General features: G+C 51.6%; 1 protein-coding gene across 1 annotated transcript in view; it reads left to right on the top strand.

The window, feature by feature from the left end:
• The window catches only part of KCNJ12 (potassium inwardly rectifying channel subfamily J member 12), a 52,854-nt gene that overhangs the window by 27,136 nt on the left and 19,537 nt on the right, over nt 1-6,181 (top strand). The gene's annotated exons all lie outside the window — the stretch shown is intronic.

Below are 6,181 nucleotides of genomic sequence, written 5' to 3'. Positions count from 1 at the left end.
CTGTGCCCCTGCCACCAGGTGCACATAACCTCTCCAGGGTGCTTTGTTTAAGAGGGTACAACCCCTGTGGCATTGGCTGGCCTGTCGCTGTGGGCCACTGGATTCTCTACTTTGTTTCTCCCTCTTGGAGAACATGGAGACCCAGGCAGCCTCTCCTAAGGTTGTTGGACACTAAATAAAAGCTTCAGGAAAGAGAAAACTTTTCCTGGGACTTTCAGTAGCTGCCTCACCTGCTCTTAGGGCAGAGTCCTGCTGGTAAGACCCTTTGTTCTAGGACAGATGCCCTTAATCTTACCTCATTCTTCTGGGAACAGGCTCAGAGAGGGTCAGTGGCTCAAGGTCACATAGCACAGCAGGGGCCAAACAAGGTCCAAATGCCAGGCCTTCAGCACACCAGCCCCAGGCTGTCTGCAGCCCCTGTGTCCCCACAGCATCAGTTAGCCATGAGGGACAGGCAGTGGGAGCCATTCAACTAGGAGGTGGTCCTGGGCCATCCAGAGAGACTTGTTTCACCTAGGGACATTAGGAGTAGGTGTATGTGGTCAAGTGCAGGGTCTCTGTTCCCATGGCCCTCAAAGTCCTAGATTCTCATGCCAGTTCTGCTGTGGACTGGCCATGTGGCCTTGGGCAAGGTACTCACCCTCTCTGAGCCCAGTCTCTTGTCTCTATTGAAAGACATAATTGCATGAACTGAAGTAGCATGTGTCAATGTTTGGCATGCCTCATGCATGATAGTGTACAGTTTCAGTTCCTTAGGGTTGGAAAGGCTTGCCTGGTTGGTGAGGTTGGTGTGAGACAGCTGTGGAGTCAGAATGTCAGTGAAGTCACCCTCTAGCAGTGAATGCCTTCCCACTCTGACCCTCATTGTACATGAGGCTGTGCCAAGAGCAGCCTGCACCTCACCCAGGAAAGGTGAGGTAATAATGCATGGAAGGGTGATGCTGTCAATACCTTTCCCTGTGTTCCAGAAAATTCCTCAGGTTCATGTTCCTGGCCCAGGCCCTGGGAAGACTTCCAGGGTACTTTGGGTTTGGCCTTGGACATTGTAGATGGGTCACGTGCAAGACTCCCTACCTGCCCACCCAACCCTTTCCCTCTCAGACCTCAGCTCCTCCTTGCCTGTTCCAAGCCCTGGCTCTCTCCCAACCAACAGGATGATAGCTCCCCTAGGGGGTTATCTAGCACCTCCTGCAGCCTGAATCTTTTCCATTTATTCATTTCTCCTGAAATGTCTGTCTCCTCTCCCATCTGTTCTGAGCACCAAGGCAGCAGGGGCTTTCTACCCTGTTCACACTGTGCCTCACCTGGGGCCTCAAATGACTGGTGCTCAGTGAATATGGGCTGTGGAATAAATGGACGAATAAGGAAGACACAGCCCAGGCAACTCCACCATTTCACAGGGGAGACCACAGTCTCCACCTGTTTGGCTGTGGATACTTTTGATGTCCACAACACATGGGAGAACCCACATAGGATCACAAAGGAAACCAGAAATGTGACCAGGACCCAGAGGAGCTTCTGATTTGACAGACAGGGAAACAGGTCCAGACAGGGCAAGGTCCTGTGACAAGTTGAGACCGAAGTGGTCTTGGAATGGACTAGAGCCTTGCCTGCCATGTAGCAGTGCAGGCCTCAGGGGCACGGTTGAATTAGACTCCTGAGGGGCTTTGAGACTTGGTTCCCGTTGCCCTCCTTAGCCTCCTCCTGGGAACTGGTCCCAGGCTCCGGACAATCAGACCTAGGCCCTGGCCTCAGGGACCTCCTGGCTGCTGGGATACTCAGAAGGATAGGTAATTGGTGCCCAGAATGGTCTGGCCCAGGACTGACAGAAGCACAAGGGGTTGGGGCTTGGGGGTGGGTATTGACGTTGCACAGGAGGTAGAGGGAGAATGAGGAAGAGAGGGCATTGTGCAGAGGGTCTGGCATGTAGGCAGAGCAGGGAGGTGGGAAGCATTTCCTCTGAGTGCCATTTCTGGGGCATGGTAAATGAGGAACAGGGCCCGGGCCCTCTCTGAGAGCTGTTCCTGCTCCCTCTCACCTATTCTGCCCACTCCCTGGCACTTAGCTCCAGCCCCATTGCTCTCCCTCCAGTTTCTTGAACACACAGAGCAACATGCCAGCCTTAGGGCCTTTATCCCTGATGTTCTAGAATCGCTGTTTCCACATTCTCTCAGAGAGGTCTTTCCTGTCTAGGACAGTGCCTACCCTGCCTCCAGCATAATCTGTGTTCTTTTCTCCTCAACATGGTTTCTGTTTGTCTTGCCCCACTCAGATGACAGCCACAGGCACATAGAGGTGCAGGAGATGAGTGAGTAAACATCGAGTGTGGTTCCAGTGAGCAGGTGGAGGCCTTGGCAGCTCTCTCAGAGCTGGGCTGTAAGGAGAACCCTGGGTGGAGTGATGGACCCATCCTATTTTCCTGGGCTCTGAGCTCAGAACTCAGCCTTTTGCCTATGACAGTTGAACCCTATGACCCTCAGAGGCCTGTGAGGCCCTCCCAGGGAATATTCTGGTCCCCAAACAAAGCCAAATTTGCAAAATGACGAGGAAAAGAAAAGGGAAACTGAGAAGGCAGCTGTCCCTGTGTTCCCCCAATAGAGCTTTTGGGTCATTGCAGGACAGAGGCTGGGGGCTCAGGACATGGTCCTGCCTGGCCTTTGCCTAGACAGGCCTCACATTGGGCCCAGCCCATGTTGAAGAAATATGACCTCCAAGATGGGGCTCCCTGCACCACCCCCATAGGGACAAGCAGGCCTGGAGGGCTCCTTAGGGAGGAGGTGGCTGGAGCACAGAGGGACCAGAGGTAGGATACCTCAGTGGCAGACTCAGCTCTGTGTCTTATGACTGGTGACCTTGGACAAGGCTGTGCACATCTCTGTGCCTTATTCCCTCCTTTGTCAAAGATGCTTAAACTATCCTACCTGGAATAATCTTTGATGCAATGCCAGGTACTCACTGAAGTCAGGCACTGGTTCCAGGGGCCCAAGAAACATGTTGTGGGGACTTGGCAAGGAGCACCAGTGGACCCAGGGACATCTTGGAAGGCTTCATAGAGGGGGAGTCATCCTTTGAGCTCAAAGGATGCATCGAGTTCCAGAAGGCAGGGCAAGGCATTTTGCAGTGAAGAACCAGCTTACACTGAGGTTCTAAGGTGTGGACATTCTTGAGACATTGCTTACTGAGGATTGCATGACCCTCAGTGGGGAGCCCAGCCCTAGCCCTCTGTTTATTCCTAGTGTGTGTCCTTTTCTCTTGTTGATTTATAAGAACACTTTGTACATTAGGTACATCAATCTTTATTTTTTAGTAACAAATGTCAAAGAAACAAAGCATTTATATTTTATTTTCCTTATGGTGGGTTTCAATAAATAGCATCATAAATATTTTTATGTTGGCAAAATTTCCAGCCTGACAAAATTTATTTGTGGTATTTTTTTTCTTTTTTGGTTTGGGATGTTCTTTTTTTTAATTGCATTTTTCCCACTACTACTTAACCCCCTATGCCCTCTTGCACCTCTACCCACTTACCTCCCCCTACTCCCCACAATCACTGCACTATTGTCCATGTCCATGAGTCCTTTTTCTTTTTTTGCTTGATCCCTCCACCCCCTTACTACATCTTTCCCAGAGCTGTCAGCTTGCCCTCTATCTATGAGTCTGTCTCCATTTTGCTTGTTAGTTCAGTTTGTTCATTAGATTCCATGTGTGAGTGAGATTATATGGTATTTGCCTTTCTCTGACTGGCTTATTTCACTTAGCATAATGTTCTCCAGGTCCCAGGATATTTCTTGTTACTTAATATCAAGTATTTGCTATCCCACACTTATACATGCTGGGCACTTAAAAAATGTCTGAGACTCCAGTTAGGTTGAAACTTGAAAACTTACTGCTGGAAGAAAAATACGAGTCTTTGCTCACTGGGTTTCTCCCTCTGGAGTTCTTTCTGTCCATCTGCTCATTCCTTCCTGCTTGGAGTGAGGTCCAACTGAGGCCCTCCAGTGTCCTGTGACCTCTCTCCAGCATGAATCAGACCCAGAGATGTGATGGTGGAAGTGTGTGTATGTGTTGCAGGGGGGCAGAGATTTCGAGCTGGTCAACTTCCATGTATTAACTTGCTGAAGCACCATCATCACCCCATGAGATATATACCATAATTAATGCCATTTTACAGGTGAGAAAACTGGAGTTCGGAGAGTTTATATGACTCGCCCAATGTCATATAGGAAGGGACAGAGACAAGATAGGAACCCAAGCCATATTGCCCCAGAACTCATACTTTCAAACTCTCCTCTGGGATCCAGTTCAAGCTAATTAATATGCATTCATGGCCTCTCATAGCCCCAGTCTCTTTCATGTGTTGGTATAGTGCTTTGGCTGCAGTGCCTGTGCACCTAGGCACTCGATACACCTTCTCCTTCCCTGTTATTAGGTTGTGCCGCTGCCTGTTTCTCTACACCGCCTGCATCCCCTAATCCCTTAGAATCCTGGAATCTCGGGCTTGGAAGGGCCAGCCCTTCATTGGCAAATAGGAACAGGAAGTTTCAGAGGCAGGGAGGCCTTGGCCTATGCCCAGTGTGTGAAGAACAGAGCCAGGTGTGCTCCTTGGTATATGGAACTTGGACCTCCACTCATTGTACTGTGGTTGGTTTCAGGCTGTGTTCTCTCTGCTTTTGCTGCTCCCTCCAGGAAACCCCTCCACACCCTAGCTGGGTGAGATGCCTTCACTGGGATTAGGTGCTGCCTGAAATAGCCACTCTAGCAGAGAGTGCTCAGGGATCTCTGTCCTCTGCTGTTCCCAGAGGCCTGGGGCCAAGGACACTCTGTCTCCTTTCTGCCCCTGCCTCCTGTAGAAGGATGTTCTCGAGATAAAAATACCCCTGGAAACATTCTCTGGTGCCTGGCCTGACCCGTCATCCACCCCTGGGGCCAGAATCTCCTGCCCTGGCTTCCCTCAGGTATCAGAGGATAGACGTCTGCCCCTTCTGGAGACTTGGTGCAGCTTTCCACTGGGGTCAGTGTCTCCAGCCTGTCTCCAGACCACAGAATGGGGTGGGCCTGAAGGGTCGTGGGCACTTGTGGTTTCTGCAGCCAACACATACCAAGCATTGCCTGCTGGTCAGTGCTCTCCCAACCATAGAGAAGCAAGGGAGCTAGGCTGCTCCCTGGCGGAGGGAGCTCATGGCTCACTTGTTTAGTTGACTGCCGTGGCACATTCGGAAAGCATCACTCGGGGCCAAGTAGGAGGGTTGGGGATGTGCCAGCTTGAATCCTGCTGGGGACCCCTATTTCTGCTCTGAGCTTCCTGTGCCAGCTGCCAGAGCTGGAAAACCCCTGCCAGAGAACACTGGGAGGACCTGGTGCTGACTCTGGGTCTACTGTGTGCCACCTACTTGGCAGGCTCCCGAGGTAGGTGGAGTCTACCCATTTTGCAGATGAGGAGGCTGAGGCCCAGGGAGAGGTCCACGGTAAGCTGGGAGAGTGGCCAGGCCTTCAATTTGGGAATAAGGACTCTCTTTCCCCTTGTGTGCCACCCCTCCTAGGAGAGTTGATGTCATGTTGGCAATGATGACAGCAGCCTCCTCCTGGAACCCTGCTGTGCCAGGCCCTGTGCCCAGAGCATACTTCCCTCATCACATTGAACTGCACATCCCCCGGGACTCTAGTCATTAGCCCATTTTGTGGAGAAGGAAGCTGGGCCTCAGGAAGGGGAAGTGCCTTGCCCTGTTCCCCAAGTGTCAGCCCTGGCCTTGGCTGACAGGTTGGCACTGGCAAGAAGGTGCAGGGGGTGCTCCAGTCTTTGTCCAGTTCCTGCCCTTGCTGGCTGGGAGGCTGAGGGCCAGTCTGGCCTGTTTGGGCTCTGGCTGCCCCTTTGTTGTGTGTAAATCCTGCCTCCCTCCCACCCAGACTACCCCATCCAGAACTGTGACCATACATGACCCAGGAGAACGTGTAGTAAACTTCAGATGGCTGAACTCTCATCACGGGCTGCTGCAGGGCGGCAGCAGGAGCACTGGACAGGGCATCTAGAGACCTGTGTTCTTGTCTTCAAGGTGCCACTCATTCAGTTGCTTTGTAATCTTGGGCAAGTCACTTCTCTGTGCCTCAGTTTCCCTATAGAATGGAACTAATTTTGCCTCCCTCATGGGTGAGAACCAATCTGACAGACTGGATTTGTGTGTCC

Source organism: Phyllostomus discolor, chromosome 8 (assembly GCF_004126475.2).
Source record: "Phyllostomus discolor isolate MPI-MPIP mPhyDis1 chromosome 8, mPhyDis1.pri.v3, whole genome shotgun sequence".
Lineage (NCBI taxonomy): Eukaryota > Metazoa > Chordata > Mammalia > Chiroptera > Phyllostomidae > Phyllostomus > Phyllostomus discolor.
This window is presented reverse-complemented; position numbering and strand designations above follow the sequence as displayed.